This window comes from Leptinotarsa decemlineata, unplaced genomic scaffold (assembly GCF_025532065.1).
Source record: "Leptinotarsa decemlineata unplaced genomic scaffold, Ldec_3_MD MMD2_P_RNA_scaffold_7, whole genome shotgun sequence".
Classification (NCBI taxonomy): domain Eukaryota; kingdom Metazoa; phylum Arthropoda; class Insecta; order Coleoptera; family Chrysomelidae; genus Leptinotarsa; species Leptinotarsa decemlineata.
This window is the reverse complement of record NW_027412534.1, coordinates 1492777-1511736: the sequence shown is the minus strand read 5'-3', so window position 1 is coordinate 1511736 and position 18960 is coordinate 1492777.

The following is an 18960-nucleotide window of genomic DNA, read 5'->3' as shown; positions in this document are numbered from 1 at the left end:
CAGTTTCGTGTTACAATCCTTTGAATGATGACAAATTCAGGTACAGCAAGGTATGCTTTACAGAAAGTAACTCCTCGAATAACTAATATCTACTATCATATAGACAGTGTCCCATAAAAGATACATAACTCTGGCTTTTTCACACTTTCTGTGACAACTTGTTTGAATGAAAATAACCCTGCTTGCTTTTTGGGTTGCATAGAATTGATAATTTTTCTTGTTCTGTATCGTCATTCTTCAGCATTCGTTCTAATAATTCTTCATCAGCAATTTGGTAGGTCATCAAATGACTTCGTTTTAGTTTATAAATCATTGTAAACCAACTGGCTTCGGGCATAGAATTGTGGATTCGTATTAGCTTATCAGCATCAATTTTTGGCCATGAGAGTTGGTTATTATTCACCCATGAACGGAAATATGGTGAACATATATACCTACCTAAAATGTAAATAAAATCAATCAAATCCGGCTTCAAAAAGATAAAACTATCACCTGAAAATATAGGCCTAAATTATCAAATATCTGGTCAATTACTGAAGCTAATTAAAATATATATTCTGACATCAAAAACTTACCTGTCATTTCCTCTAAACGCACGATAAATTATCAACAATATTTCATCGGCGTTCATATAGGTTATGTCTAATATTCACCATGTATTTAGCATTAGACAACGGATATTTATCATAAAAAAGGTAATATGTGATAAATATAAGTAATTTATATTATAAGAGTCACCAAAGTGTCGTTTATTAGCAAAAATGTTGCCAACTAACTTATAAACAGTCACAATAGTGGCGTACCGACAGCAGAGCCACAGCGAAGCAGAAAGGCATACAAATATCAACAGGGCCGTATTCTTAGTATTCTGTGTAAAAAAAACATCAAAATAACGGGGTGCTTACTTGTGTTTCGAAAAAATATTTCATATAGAAATGAGTTGGTAGGGTTTGATGGGAGTTCAGTTTAAGCAACTAAACCATACAAGGTGATTCACGTCATTTTATCCATTTGGGAGTATCTAAATTTCCGATAATTTTGTGATATGAGCGTATGCGTTCGCATTCAAATTCGATTGTATAGGTTCGCTACCCGCTTTCTATAATTCATTCGTGACAGTGTTCGTATCCATAGGTATTCGTTAGTGTAAATGCCTTTGATGTTGGGATGTTGACTAATTGACGTATGAATAATTTTTGTGGCGGGTTCGAATACTCTATTTGTAACAACTATTTTTTTATAATTTTTTGTTTAGTAAAATAAGGGATACTGGTTGGTTTGGGCTAGTTTGGTTCAGTTTAAGTTATTTCCGAAAATCCATCTATTAAAAAAATACTATAGGAAATCCTAATAGAGTGGATCTAGAACGGTTTGGTGTTGGGAGAAAACTCCAGTAATATGAGGTAACACTCTTGCAAAATACTTCCATATTTTTAATACATCGTAACTTACGGCCAAAAAAAGATTGAAAACTCATTTTTATAAATAATAATAATTCATTGATAGATTTTGTCAATAACTAATAATCAGTTTTTATTGTTACTGTATTGGTATATGACTTGGTGCTCCATAAAAAACTTTCTAGAAGCTTTTTGAGTCGCCCTGTATATTGGAAATACTAAAAAAAACACTTTTAACTATGCCACCTAACCTACTGCTTCAATTTTTCTCTTGCAAAAAATAGGAAAAGATTATTATAATGGTTAAAACCCGTCGTTTAGCCTTTATAATCGATGAAAGAAACTTTTTAGCCAAAACATCCCGACAGATAATATTTATCCAAACTAAATGTGAGAAATATTTTATTTATACAAGCACTTCTGTAAAAACCTATAGCTTTCAAAGTAGTCAGACTCTGCCGCAATATCATCACTCCCAGAACTGAGTGTTTCTTAACAGTTTTATAGGGGTAACATAGTAGCTGAAATACGTTGAAATGCTTGCTACTGATACCAATTTATTCTATAGAACGACGCCATTTCAAATGATAGCGATTCGGGATACTGAAATTAGATGAGTTGAAAATATGAAATACGGCATATATAGTGACATTTACAGCTGAAAAGTACATAAATATTATGACATTATATTATTTAGAATAAAGTGAGTTGAGTTTGCGACTAGAAAATTAATACGTCGACAGAGTGAATTTTTGTATAATTAATAATTTTACCGAAAACATTTATAAATGAGTGGCGCGCTTAAATTTTGCTAATAATAGGCTATATATTTGTCAATAAAATTTCATTTGCAGTAAAAATATCAATCTTTGAAACACAAACAATGTCTTTACCAGTTTTATGAGTGCAGAAGTGAAATTTTAAAATGGCTTCAACCTTTCTATTTGTTAGTTTTCAGTTGGTGACATCAATTTTCCTAGTGTCCAACACAAAATTACTTCTTGCGTCTTCAAAAAAACATTTTTAACACTTTTTTATTTTATTGTTATCGTTTTCTGCTGTATTATATTTTATAACGCCTACTTGGAACTACCAAAAAACTCTTATAAAATTGTCTTCTGATTATTTTATAATTATTGCTTGAATATGTTGCAAAAGTGCAGTAAGGGAAGTCTTTACAAAACTACTTTTTAAGAGTGTTAGACAAATTTTATAGTAACTGCCAGAATGTTTATAAAACTGTTTTGTAGTGTTTGTAAAAGGCCTTACAAAATATTGATAATAACTATAATGTTTTATAAAACGGTGCCCATTTTCTATTTATAGCAGTTTTATAAACACATTGGAAACATTTCTGGGAGAAATGCAGTTTCATAATTTGTTTCTCCGAAACGTTTCCGCAACTATTATAAAATACGAAATTGCTAGTTGGCCAGTATAACTTTCAAAACTGTATTGATACCGATCAGACCCCTGAATTCCAAGATCATTTCGTTGCATTATTCCTATACCATCCGTCCTTGATCGTTGGTAACTTATGTATCAAAAATTGTTAGGATAACTATAGATGAATATCAGTAAACTCCAGCTGAATTTTCATCAAACTACTATGAAATAGCAGTCAATATGGTTAGTATAGAATATTCTCCATTTACACATTCAGTTTCCGAACATATGTTTGTTCTATGCCGTTTTCTTGATATTCAAAGAGACACACATTTCGCTATATAATTTTCAGTTTGGCTTTGAGCATGTCCTATTTCAAGCTACTTCGGCGATATGAAGTATGTAAATAGGAACGTTGTTATACTCCAGGGAAGTATTTCGGAGGAAAATTCACGTATGAAGGGATGCTCATATGACGAGATAACAGTGCATTAGAATATTAAATTGGAGAAAGACAAACTCAGATGCCAAGTTAGTGGAAGGAAATATTTAATATTTTTCACAGACACGCTTACTGTTCATCGATGAAGAACATTTCGTTTCTGAATCAGATGTATTGTCAAGTGCAGGTGCAGGAGTAAGCTGAGACTGTATTGCATAGAAAATATGAAAAATTATTGAGTTATGTCAGTTATAATATTCAACTTATTGACCTCTAGACTGATTTGAATTGATTGGGAGAAGGAATAAAAACAAACTGAAGAACACTAATAGAAATGATGAGCATTTATGAAATACAAATCTTTTCAATGATAATGTCACTTTTGTCATTACAATTATATTTGAACATGACATTACTAATATCAGAATTTTGTAGAATGTTTTTATCAATATTCAGTTTTTAATGGTAAAACAATAGTATTGTCTATTTTTTTCAGTTCTTTTTTATTGTACCTCATTTTAGCGTCCTGACGAAGTCTCTATTTACAGGCGGAAACTTGGAGATTTGTGAAATAGAGTAAATTTGTTATATATACACTGTGTCCGTAAAGTATGAAACAAATTCATTTTTAGCTAAACAGGTCATTTTAAGAAATAATCCTGAAACACGTCGATTTTGGTGTTAATTTACCGTATTTTAAAATAATAATCTAATATACAGGGTGAATTACGTTCGAGTAATGACGTCACCGTCATTTTTTTAATGGAACACCCCCATTTTGTACCAATTTTCGGATTACTCTAGCTGAGCTGATTCCAAAAATGTATCACATGTTGATTCCAATTGGTACAGGGTGGACAAAAATACAGTAGTTGTGTGTGTGCTAATAAAGTAACGCGTAATATTCTTTATTAGGTAAATTAACAATATTATCAAAAATACTTATTGTCTATCGGACAGAATATGCTGGAATACATGACTTTATATTAAATGTTGGAACTGCAGCCCTTGCTGTATTTGACAGTAACCCAAACGATGTACAAATTCTTGTTGAACCTTGTGTATGGTTTCTTGCGTAATATTGTTTATTTCTGTTCGAATTTTCACTTGTACATCTTCAATATTTGCTGGTTTCGTTTTATAAATAACATTCTTCAGATAGGTCTTTCTGGATATTTATCATTAAACAAATTGCACACTTCTATCTGAGTTCGCGATCTGTCTCCATACCCAATCATCATGAGTATTTCAATTCTCTGTTTTACACTTAACTCCATTTCTACTTCCAATTAAATCTAAGCAATCATTCGAATATTCCCGAATACCAAAAATATTGTAGTAATGAACTGTCACTGAACATCAATAAATTACTAAACAAATAATGATACTTCACAAACAACTAGACGACTATGTTTTGTATAAATGTAGATAAGATATAATTTCTTTCATATTCTGTCTGCTAGACCACAAGTACCAAACATATTTGGAAACAGCTCATTTTCATTACTACGGGGTGTTACATTTAAACCAATTGCCGCTAGACAATAAGTATTTTTGATGATATTGTTAATTTACCTAATAAAGAATGTTATGCGTTAATTTATTAGCACAAACACAACTACTGTATTTTTGTCCACCCTGTACCAATTGGAATCAACATGTGATACATTTTTGGAATCAGCCCAGCTAGAGTAATCCGAAAATTGAGACAAAATGGGGGTGTTCCATTTAAAAAAAATGACGGTGACGTCATTACTCGAAGGTAATTCACCCTGTATATAAGATTATTATTTTAAAATACGGTAAATTAACATCAAAAATCGACATGTTTCAGGATTATTTCTCAAAATGACCTGTTTAGCTGAAAATGAATTTGTTCCATACTTTACGGACACAGTGTATATATATATAGAGATATAAGAGATCAACCTTTTGAACAACGGTTTGAAATTTGGCATCCCGCCTTCCGAGAAAGTTCTTGAAGATATCGTTGCTAGTGTTGAAAGTTTGATTCAATATATGCCCGATTCCTCGAAGGGACTACTTCGAGAAAAGGACAGGAATCAAATCTCCAAGAACAAGATAACAGATAAACGGAAGCATTCAATAAACAACGAGAAAAACCAAAAGAAACTTATCAAACGATTGAAAGACAAGAACGTTTTTTACTTGAAAGCCGACAAAGGTAACAAAGTAGTAATTCTGGATAAATCGGACTACTACGAAAGGGTCAATACTCTCATTACTAACGGACCGTATGCGAAATTGTCCAGGAACCCGTTACCAAAGATGATTGCCGAAGTAAAAGACGTCCTCAAGAAATGCGACAACATACTTAGACCTCAACTGAAACGGAAGTTACAAGTTTCCAACCCAACGGTGTCGTAACTATATTGCCCCCCAAAAATCCACAAACCGGGAAAATCAATGCGCCCCATCGTGTCAGTTATTGGAGCTCCTACCTACCAAATAGCAACGAATTTGAAACCTTGTCTATTGCGAAACCAAGTTTCAGTATAAAAAAAACATACAAAATACAAAAAACATGGTTCTGCAAGAAGGTGAGATTTTGGTTTCTTTTGATGTTAGTTCCTTATTTCCTAGCGTCCCAATTCCACAGATATTGCAATACCTCAGGGAATTCGTTTCTCTTACTAATTTGTGTATGAAACAAAATCGGTTTCAGGTGGAAGGTTGCTTTTATGAACAACAGGAACGGCCATGGGAAACCCCTTGTCCCCCTACCTGGCAGACCTGTTAATGAGCAGATTCGAAATGGAAACCAAAGAAAAGTCGAAGTATTTTCCTAGGATTTGGCTTAGGTATGTGGATGATATTTTCGCGATATTCGATACCAAAAAATCGAATATTGAGGACTTTGTTTACATTTCAAATAATAGATGTCCATCAATAAAACTCACGTATGAGTTAGGAAATAAAGGACAACTACCATTTCTTGACGTTTTGGTAATGAAGAGCCGATATGGAGAATTAGAATACGATATATTCAGAAAAGAAACAAGCACGTACTGGTATATTCCTGACAGTTCACATCATTGTGGACAGCACAAACGTGCTGGGTTGAATTTTTTAGTGCATCGTCTTTTGACTTCCCCCCTAACACATGATAGGTTCACAAAAGAAAGACGTACAACACAGGAAATAGCAGCCACTAACGGTTTCTCGAGGGGTATTGTAGATGACATAATAAGGAAGAAGAAGTTTATGTTAAGAATGAACGAAATCTCGACTTTCAGAAAGGACAAAAACCAAGATAAATATATCTCAGTTCCATACCACCAATATACGAAGAACTTTTGAAAATATCAGTTAAAATCGGAGAGCATACGTCCGAATATTGTGAGATGGACCGGGGAGTTCCTCAGGGATCGATCTTGGGGCCGCTTATTTTTTTGTTATTCATAAACGATCTACCTGACTATATCAGTTCAAATTCAGTATTTCTCTATGCAGATGATACTACATTGGCCATTGATGCAGATAGTCCTGAAGACTTACAAAAAAAAAATAAATGATTCAGCAAGAGAATTCATGAATTGGTGTGAAAGAAATTTTTTGATATTGAATGCAGAGAAAACAATCTGTATGCATTTCCATTCTAAGTGGAGATTTGTGACTGATATTCAAGTGGTTGTCAAAAATAGCACTCTTCATCTTTCTGAAGTTACGAAATTCCTTGGAACTTATATAGATAGTGAAATGAGTTGGGAAAATAATATTGATGCCACAAGCAAAAAAGTGAACACACGTTACTATGCTATATTGCAATTAAAAAATATGTTCAATACCAATCAACTCATCAATGTATATTATGCTCTAATCTACTGCAACATATCTTATAACATCAACATCTGGGGATGCTCCACTAACTCAAACAGAATATTTGTTTCCCAATAAAGGATTATTCGGCTCATTTTCGATCTAAAACCAGTTCCACATATTTATGTTTTCAAATGTATAATGTTATTTATTCAACATGTTGAGATGTATCAAACAGTTTCTCATTGCCATGGTTACCCAACTAGAAACGGAGACCTCATTAGAATTTCTGCACACACTTCATCATTCTATGAAAAAAGCCCCTCATATAGAGGTATAAAGTTTTTCAATCATCTTCCCGCAAACCTGAGAGAGCAACGGAATAAAAATTTCTTCAAATCAAAATTGAAAGTATATTTGCAAGACAAATGTTACTACAGTATCAAAGAATTTCTTGATGCAAAATGAAAATGTGTTTACTCATATGTATGAATATAAATGTTATACATATTTTCATGTATATATGAACAAATCTATTGAATTGTGATATTTTAATATTGTTAATTGTAAATTTGTCTAGTATCACACGGTTTTTTATTTGTGACGTATCCTATATCATGGTGTATGTGATCTGTAAGGATTGAATGAAGATTATATTTATTGTTATTATTATAACTATTGCTGAGGTTGTTGACCTCAGTCTTTTTTTTATGTTGATGGTATTCCTTTTGATAAAGAACATTTCTTCAAACAACAGTTATTGTAAGTTGGAACTGATGATTCCCAACCGCTGTCTAGAATCCTTTTTTGTTAAACTAATGAGTGGATTTAATTTTAAAATAAAAACAATGCTGTCAGAGTTTCATAAAGAAGAATGACAACAACTAGTGATTAGATCTGTCGCTCCGTATTCCATCAATTCAAAGTGGAGAAAAGGAGGGTAACTTCATTATAAGGAAGTGGCATCCAAACCGAGGAGTTCAAAACTGAAGGACTTTTCATTGTGGAAAAACAATCAATTACCCACTATTTCAAATAGTCTGCATTCCTAATTGGGGTAAAATAACGACTACAGTGGGAAAATTATGCTCCATCTGGAATTCAGTAATGGTATTCACATGCAAAGTTCAACAAGACAATTAGATCCCACTTAATTGATTGCCTATCATAAAGCCGACTCCATTTGTGAGCATTATAGGAGAGAATGGTTCACCCATTTGCAGTGATGCTTTCGAACATGAAGTTCGGATACTAAATATGAAGTAGTAACTGAGTACAAAACAGAAATAAGAACTTTATTACTTCTTAGTGTTTTCTTGATATGAAACCTTCTATAATCTGAGAAATGAACGAAGTTATTGACATACCCCAGGAGAATTGAAGCTACTCACAATTTGAGGAGGAAGTTTTGAAATGAATTTCAGGTCTTGAAAACGGAAAAAGATTTTTTTAAAAAACGTTAACCACTGAAGAAAGCTGGCTATAAATATTTGATTTTTTTCAATTGATTTTTCCAATTTGTAGGCAAAATCCATGAATACGACAAGTTACTGTATGAAGACATCCATAAATTCATGGATGCAAACCGAATCGATAGATTAATGAAATAAGCTTCCAGGAATGGGGCAGGAATGAGTTCATGAAGAAACCATCGCCCAGATTCACGGAAGATCCGCTAAACCACAACCGTGAGGTTGTAAGGGTAGTGTTGGGTCTACAAACGGGGCATAGTCGACTTAGGAAACATGATCAACATGGGCCTGACAGAAGAAACCCACCCTAATAGCATACAACATCCTCGGGACGTCCCATTAAGGTACATTTCTAGTCGAGATGTCCGTGGACTATAAATGTACGTCCCGTGGCTTTCAAATATTGGTCGTTGATAGGACGTACGCCACGAACGTTCAATTTATGTTCAATGTACAAATGAGGTCCGTCAAAGGACGTTTTTAAATCGTTCTTGATGGAAATGACATATTTTCCGTTCTTTGTTTCGGGCTTCATTGCTGAATGGTATCCTTCACATTCTATATATGAATGCGTTATAGGCAGCCATTTTGTGTGATGGTGGATGGTTTGAACTTGCGGGTATGGTGGAGCTTGTTTGTGTAGGTTTCCTGTATATTGCCATTTGAAATTGTGTTTTGTTGTGGTTATATCCTATGGTTTTATCCAGGTAGTTGAGTTTTGAGTTGTATTCTTCCTCAATGCTAAAAAATATTTTTTGATTTATTTCGTTGATTTCTGTTGTTACTTGATCTATTCTTATTCCATTGTTTTGTGATATGTACAGTCCATTGTCCACGTATCTGAACCATTCTCCTTTTTCATTATGTGTTTTTATTATTGTTAAGATTCTCTCATCTATGGTTTGCAGGTATATTTCGGATGTAATGCTAGATAGTTTCGCTGGTCCATCTGTTTGTTTATACATTTTTCCTTCAGATTCGAAATAATTTTGATTGAGTACTGTATTTAGACTGTGTTCCATTTCGTGATTGTGAATGGAACTCACGGACAGAATCTCAATGACAAAGGTCAGCCCGAACACTAAACTATACTCATTCGACATGAAAAACATGTACTCCAACATACCAGTCAACGAAAGTATAAACATCATATCTGATAAACTAAAACACCAAATCATAGACAAAACCTACATTAAACATTACGTTTAAAATCTGTTTTTACGTTAATCAGCTGTCGCCCCCATACGAACGACAACTCTCAAAAGCTGAGAAAGTTGTGCGAGCTGAGGACTAACGAGGTCTTACCTTTTAACCTGTGATTCCTAACATGGTGATACTTTCTATAGCTATGACGCGCAAGTTGAGAAATAAGAACTTTTTATCATGTTCCTTGGCCCTGGTTTGAGCCACTCTATTTTTTCAGGATAAAGGGTGAGATCTAAATCTATTCGGATGTGACCAACCTCGTATAATTTGGATTGAACTTCCTTAGGTTAAGTCGTTTAATCCTTAATTATACTTGGATTTGGAATCATCCGAATATATTTACCACCTTGTAGATGTTTAAAGATTCTAAGACGATCTTTAGGTTGAATGTCCACATGACATCATTTTATAAAAAAAAGTTTCGCTGAGTAGAGAAAAAATTATATGTAATGCAACATTGAGAGTAATAGTATATATTTTAATTCCACATTTACAGCAAAAACAAAATAAAATTACGAAGTGATATAATACAATATAACGAAACTGTTACTTCCAACTGAAGGACGAATTCTTTACATAAGATTAGGGACTGCCAATTGGATCGCCACTTTCACCAGTCATAGCCAACATATATATGAAGTGGTTTGGAACTCTGGCCATTGAAGAAGCCCACAAAAAACCTCGAGTCTAGTTGAGATATGTTGACGACACCTTCATAATATGGAACCATGGGAATACTGAACTAGACGCCTTCCTGAAACACATCAACAGCATGATACCTTCCATCAATTTCACAATGGAGAAGGAAATCCACAACGAATTGCCATTCTTAGACGTTTTGGTGAAGAGGACCGACACTAAGTGGGAAACATCTGTATACCAAAAACCCACTTATACGGGACAGTATCTGAACCACGAATCCAACCACCATCAATCGACTAAAAGAGGAATCATCAAGACTATTACACCGTGCTTTTGGGCTTTGTTATACGAAGGAAGGTCTCGAGAAGGAACTAGACATCATCAAAAATGATCTTTAACCGAATGGCTACTCCAAAGCGATGTTAGAAAATACTTTGGCTAGAAGACAGCAGGAGCCTCGCAAGGAAGAGAAGCCGTCACAACCTTGCACTTCCCTACATCAGAGGATTATCGGAGAGGATAGGAAGAATTGGTTCCAAATACAACATCAGAACCTGCTTCAGATCCGGTAACACTATCCGTAGCAGCTTCACGAAAACCAGGCCACCAAACGCGGACTGCGATTCCAAGAATTGAATTTACCGGATACCCTGTGAGTGCGGAAAATCCTATATTGGTGAAACTAAGAAGCCATTGAATGTTCGCATTGCCGAGCACAAGAAACACACACAGCGAGTGTAAACCAGAAAACCAGAAATAGCAGACCATGTTTGGACCCATCAACACAACATCGAGTGGTCCCAAGCTGAGATCTTACACAGAGAGAAACATCGGTTTAGGAGAAAATCCAAGGAAGCCGCATACATGTTTTCCAACAACGCATTCAGTCAAGCCAGCGTAGAAATACGCAACATATGGAAATCCATCATCAAGCGAAAAATGGCCAACTCCCGCCAAAACGGTCATCTCCCACGGAACCAGTGAAGCGGAAAATGGAAAGCGGGGATAAGTGAAAGTACTCGAACGACCTATAAATAGTCATCTCTCGGAGGAATCAGTCCAGTCATCACCCGAAGACGATTGTAGATACTAACAATTGAAACGTCGTGAACTAACGTGGAATCTCTCAAATTTCTATTTTCATTTCATTTCTTTATAATTTTTATACTTCTTTTTTTATTTTTTGTTCAATCGTTCTATTGTTACCTGTATTTTTTTCACTATTCTTTCAATTCAGTTTATTTTTGCTGGATATAATTATTATTTTTAGCTATTCATTTTCAATTCTCCTTTTTAAGTTGTTTCAGGAATTTCAAATCATTTTATATATTAGACAATGGAAGTCCGAACTAGTGAAATAAATCATGAAACATTGTCAATCACCTTCAAACAAAGGCAAAGTTGACTAGACCAAGAATTATCACCCTACATTGTCTATTTAACAAGTGGGTTTCACTTTGTTGTTTCATCGACGTTATATCAGAGCTCCAACAATATTTATTTCACATGTGAGCTTGCTGTTTTGTGCTATTTTACTACTTTACTCAGCATTGTCTATTTCACAAGTGAGTTTCCTAATTCATTGGTATTTCCTAATATTCATAACAGAGCTCCAACAATGTTCATTTCACATGTGAGCTTGCTGTTAATTTCCATTCGCAATGACTCGATTCGACCTAGAACAGAGATAATTAATTATAACAGTTACTTACTCGAGCTGATATCAAATTCTTTTCCAGTTTTCCCATTTTCCGTTTGAGTTTTTCATATTCTTTCAATTTGCGTTTATTTGCTTTCTTTCCCATTATTTGGCCAGCTATTTTATTCACTTTTCATTTCGACCGGCACGTCTAAGCGCAAGAAGTATTGTTGATGTTTGAGAGAGTTACGGTTCTGCCAGCCGAAGAAAGGAAAGTCAACTCACCTAGAATCCTGGACTTCTCTGGATTCGGTGGTTTCCACCGCTCTTTCATACGTAATTCAAAATGGACTGTATTCTGGGTATGGACTTATCGAAAAAAAGGCACTTTTCCAGCTCACGTTTTTCGGGTTTTCGAGATTGCGATACGACTTGGAGTTGCTATTGCCAGCACGAGCTTCTCGGTGAGAACTGACTTACCATTTGGCGGCTGTCCAGAAATTATGATACAGCGGGAGCAGGAGCAAAAAGTGAGTGATAAATAATTTGATAGAGAATCTCAAATATTTCTGTTGAATGTCCGAGTAATGGGTTTTGAGAATAAAGTAACGTAATATATAATAATTATATGCTTAACCTAAAAGAAGAAAACTAGGAAGGAACGAGGATTGAGCAAATATAATGACTCAAACCAGGGCCAAGGAACATAACAAAAAGTTTTTAACTTGCAACTTGTGCATCATAGCTATAGAAAGTATTACTACAAGGTGGTAAATCTATTCGGATGGGACCAAATGAAAGTATAATTTTCCGTGTGCTCAAATCCAAGCCACAAACAAACAATGTTTGGCCTCGAAACTCATTAATAGTCAATGTAAATGCCAATCTAATTGGAAATTTGCACAAGTTTGAAATGAATTGGCACATCTGTAGGTACAATAGGGATCCGTGGTAGTAATATACTTCCACCTCAGAATTTACCACTTGAAATGCTGGCTTAAACAACTTTTCCATTATATTTTCATTGACTAAACGCGAGCCGTCGCACAGCCGTTTTTAATTCCAATTAGAGGCAATACAACCTTCAGTTGTAAATTATACAGTTGCAATCCTGGCAAATCCAATGAGTTTCAAAACTCTGTTGGATAATTCACGGATATGGTGGCATCGCAAACTGTATCTTCGCTCGATAGATAAACAATAATAGTGGTCAAAACCTGTGTAGGGCATCGGTCGGCAACAGGCGGACCGCGGTCCGATTGCGGATTAATTGAAGTAATATTTTTAAGCCACATGAAATTCAATTAAGTATGTACTTATTTAATTCAAGTTGCCTAATCAACCTGTTTTACGAGTTCCTACAACTGATATGGTTTCATTAGTTTCCTATCTATCCTGTGTGTATGTGTGTTTGTGCGCGCTTGTCACTATTTTGTTTCGTGGAAACAAGCGCGAGCGAGTATCAAAATCGGGTGTACGGGCGTGTGGGCGGGGGAAGCAAACTCTCAGTCGTAGCCCAAATCGCGGAGCAACCATTCAGTTGTTTTGTGACTCTTCGCTCTTTCATATTTGCGTACCTATGCTAATATGGATTCTAAACAGCGTGAAGTGGTTAGTGGAAATAAGAGGTTTATTGGAAAATGGATTGAACAATATTGTTTTACGCTACCTAATAGGCCTCAGCGGTTCCAGTGTGCCTTATATACAATAAAATTGTCGGTATTGTTTAGAGTGGTAATTGGAAGTGACACTACGGAACAATGCATCAGCAGTTTCACAAAAACTTTTCTCTTGGCAGTAAGGCTCGTAAAAAAAACTTCAATCTCAGTTCTCACAAAAAAAGCACAAAATTACTAGTTCGTTGCACCAGCCTGCAAGAAAAATCCACTGAAGCAGCGCTATGTGTGTGCTGGGCGTTCAATAAACAGCAGAAACCATTTTCAGATTCTGAGATGGTGAAAAAATGTATGTTAGGAATAGTCACGGCTCTTTCAGAAGAAAGAAAGATGTTGTCGCCGCATCTCAAAGTATTCCATTATCAGCTAGAAGTAAAGCTTTTCTCGTTCATACTATTTTTCTATGAGTGATTTGGTGTGTTTCACACATTTTGCCCAGGTTTCAGCTTTGCACTTCTCTAACGCTTCATTCCACATACTTAATACTTTTTCATCACTGTATCCATCTCTACCAATATATTTGTTATAGTAGGTTTTGCAATCAGCCCAAATTAATTCAATAGCATTAAAATCTGGGTGGTAAGGTGATACTCTTAATACTTTATGTCCATGTTCTCGTACCAGTTCATGTATAATATATATATATATATATATATATATATATATATATATATATATATATATATATATATATATATATAGAATAGTAGTTTTTCGGGGATTCGGTCTGATTAGAATAAATATTTACTCTTTTTAGCTGCCCGAGCTTTCGCTAATGTTTATTAGCTTTATCGAGGGCTGTAATATAAAAAGGACATGACATGATAAATATATATATATATATATATATATATATATATATATATATATAAAACATAATAACGGATAAAACAGAATACCTGTGCTATTTGAGAATATTCAATTTGAAAATTTCAATTTTGAAAGAAGTCTTCAACATCAAAATGACAACTTTTTGACATTGAATAATGTGAAATACTTTTTCAAATTTTTATTATCGTTCATTATGGGGATTTATACTGTGTTACTATTACAGGATGTATTCAGATTTATATTTTTTGTTAGTAATACATCCTGTAATAGTAACACAGTATAAATCCCCATAATGAACGATAATAAAAATTTGAAAAAGTATTTCACATTATTCAATGTCAAAAAGTTGTCATTTTGATGTTGAAGACTTCTTTCAAAATTGAAATTTTCAAATTGAATATTCTCAAATAGCACAGGTATTCTGTTTTATCCGTTATTATGTTTTATATATATATATATATATATATATATATATATATATATATATATATATATATATATATATATATATATATATATATATATATATATATATATATATATATATATATATATATATATATATATATATATATATATATATATATATATATATATATATATATATATATATATATATATATTTATCATGTCCTTTTTATATTACAGCCCTCGATAAAGCTAATAAACATTAGCGAAAGCTCGTGCAGCTAAAAAGAGTAAATATTTATTCTAATCAGACCGAATCCCCGAAAAACTACTATTCTATACATACATACGGTCGTTACACTATCAATTATATATATATATATATATATATATATATATATATATATATATATATATATATATATATATATATATATATATATATATATATATATATATATATATATATATATATATATATATATATATATATATATATATATATATATATATATATATATAAATAATATATATACATATATATATATATATATATATATATATATATATATATATATATATATATATTCCTTTCGGTTCATCTTAGCCAATTGCAATAATTCTGGTTTTGTTAATTTTTCATGAAAATCAATGTTGTTTTCGTGTAACCAACTAACAATTTCCGATTTTCTTGAAGACCTGGTAGGCTGTTTATGCAAACTTTCACTGTGGTATGGTGCATTGTTCATTATAATTGAAGATGGTTCTTCCAAACTGGGAAGTAACTGTAGAGTGATCCACCTGGTGAACATTGTACTATTCATTTCTCCATGGTTTTCTCCATGGTAAATTAAGGTCAAAGATTTTGAACAGAATAATAAACTGGCTTCTGGAATAAATCCTTTCGTAGAACCAGCATGTACAAAAATAAATCCTTTACCATCATATCCCTCGAGTTTGCGTACACTTTTTACACTATTATCCTGCCAAGACTTTCTTTCATTTCCTCTGGAATGAATCCATGTTTCATCGAAGAAAACCACTTCTCGTGGTTTTAAACTTCTTCAGTTTTCCTGGTATTTGCGTAAAAAAAAATGCTCGTTGTGAAACGATATTAGGTTTTTCAATCGAAGCTCTTCGATTATTATCTTTTTTAAATTTAAATCCCAGCTCTTTCAGTAAAACATTTAAAGACGATTTGCACATAGAAACAATTTCCTTATTTTTCAGCTCATCGTTCAAAGATCGAAGGGTAAGATGTTTTTCTGGAAGAAAATATTCAAATTAATATAAGTACATTTCAAAATTCATAGAATAGGAGAATTGATATTATAACTGCATTTCGAATACGAGATACAAGTGAACCTTCAAATGTTAAAGAAAAATATATTTGACAATAAAGTTTGACTAGTTGATTAATTATTATACATCCAAGGCCTTTCCTGATACAGTTGTGACTGATGAAAATGGAATAAAACCCATTGTATTGTACTTACTTTGAAAGTAATGATGCCAAGAGAGGTTTAGCTTTGAAAAAAACTATTTTTGTAACATTTTTGACTGCAAAATACTGTAAAAACTGACGAAAACAATACCCAATAACATAAAACAATGATACTGTCAACTGTCAATATCATGTCTGGCAAATGTAGGTAAATTGTAAAACACTGTTGGCTGTCTGGTTCTCTCTTTCCACTGTTATGAGTATTATTTGATCATCACTATAACATAAGTCTCTGATTAGAAGACAAATGTTAACGAATTGTCATCTGTTCATAGCGGTTGATAGAAAGAGATGTTACATAGAGGGTGTGTGATTTCTATGATCATAAATTGATGACGCATCGGTAAAGTTAAAATAATCGAAGAGTTTGTGAAACATACTGTTGGCGAGTATAGCAACTAACACTGATATGAATTGAAGTAAACAATTAAACATTGATGTCGTTAGAACGTTAGCAAATCAGCGGGATTACATGATTTATGAAACGAAATATCGCTGCAGATTGATCAGTGGAAACCCAAATCTGTGCAAACGAAAATAACGAAAATTTTAGTACGTGATATGCTTCAATTTATGCACTGAAACGAGTGAAAAGGTGATACGTCCTGTATATATTTTCTTGTGAACCAAATCAGAATTGTAAAATGAAATGTCACAACATGAATCGGTATCCAAAGAGAAAGAGCCGTCCTCTGAACATATTTATCTGATCTATTCTGAAGTTTATGTGAAGTTCCTGAGAAATTTCGAATGCCATTCGACAGTGTCACCAAAATGAAAAATATCAGCAGAAAAGTGTATGAATTTATTTTTCAAATGTCTTCGAAATCAACTGAGAACTGATGGAAACTTTCATTATTAGTTTTACGAATTTAACTTCTTCTTGAAACTTCGCCTAAGCTCTGAATTAGTGAAAATTAATCAGATGAAAATGTGTGTCAGCACCAGAACATTTTTCTCGATCAAAAGCTCTAGTTCATGATTAATGATTGACTCCTATTCAACACTGCGAGAGCAGAAATGGGGATAAGGTAGTAGAATTCAACTTATTGCAACTTTTGGAAGTTATAAAACATTTAAAAAGTAAATAGGACTCCACGCGACTCGACTCGAATAGACTAGGTTAGAGTAGAGTAGAGTGAGTAGAGAGTAGAGTAGAGTGAGTAGAGAGTAGAGTAGAGTCGATTAGAATGAGTAGAGAGTAGAATAGAGAGTAGAGTAAAGTAGAGTGGTAGAGTAGAGTAGAGAGTAGAGTAGATTAGAGTGAGTAGAGTAGAGAGTAGAGTGAAGTAGAGTAGAGCAGAAGAGAAGAGTAGAGTAGAGGAGCAGAGTAGAGTAGAGTAGAGTGAGTAGAGAGCAGAGTAGAGTGAGTAGAGAGTAGAGTAGAGTCGATTAGAATGAGTAGAGAGTAGAATAGAGAGTAGAGTAAAGTAGAGTATAGTAGAGTGATGTGAGGTGAGTAGAGAGTAGATTAGAGTGGGTAGAGAGTAGAGTGAAGTAGAGTAGAGTAGTAGAGTAGATTAGATTAGAGTTAGAGTAGAGTGAGTAGAGAGTGAGTGAAGTAGAGTAGAGTAAAGTAGAGTAGTAGAGTAGAGTAGAGTGATGTGAGTAGAGAGTAGAGTAGGTTAGAGTGAGTAGAGTAGAGTGAGTAGAGAGTAGAGTGAAGTAGAGTAGAGTAGAGGAAAAGAGTAGAGTAGAGGAGCAGAGTAGAGTATAGTAGAGTGAGTAGGGAGTAGAGTAGAGTGAGTAGGGAGTAGAGTGGAGTAGAGTATAGTAGAGTAGAGAAGAGTAGAGTAGAGTAGAGTAGTAGAGTAGATTGAGATAGAATAGAGTTGAATACATCAACCGAGAGGACGGCTGTTTTCCATATATATTGTGTGATCAATTTGATAATATACAAGTTTTCTTTATCTGTAGATTTTTTTTTCCAGAATTTTTTTCTTGGTTATTTCTTTTGTGGCGATTGATATACCAGCCAGTTCTATTTGAACCACGCTGGTATTTTCCCCCCACTCAATCCTTAGTGATCTGGAGCACACTCCACATCTTGAGCCTTCTTGGGTTTTTGAGCAGTCTGTATATATGTGTATTGTATTTGTAGCATCTTACTCTGTGTTCTGTTTTATTTGTATCTTATAGGATTTACTGAACACAAACCTGGGTTCAATTGCATTACTGGCTGCCTGCAGCAGACGTTGCGCAGTGAGCGCTTCTCGCCTTGGGCTCAGCCTCAATTGACTCATTCCTACAATCGTAAGATGGCCATTAACGTGACCTCCTTAACGTACAGGTCCAGGGAGATCAGACCAATAATTAATTCCATTGCCGCAGTTGATGTTGTTCTCATGGCTCCTGTGATGTTTAAACAAGCCAGTCACTGTATTTGATATAATTTTTGGATGGCCGTTGCTTGGTAGAACTTTCGGTCCCCATGCAATGGCTGCTTAAGTTAACATAGGTCTTATTATTGTAGTGTAGATCCAGGTAACCACACGGGGTGAAAGACCCCATGCGCGTCCCACTCTTTTCCGATATTGCTCAGAAGCCACATATGCTTTTTTGCTCTACTCTGTA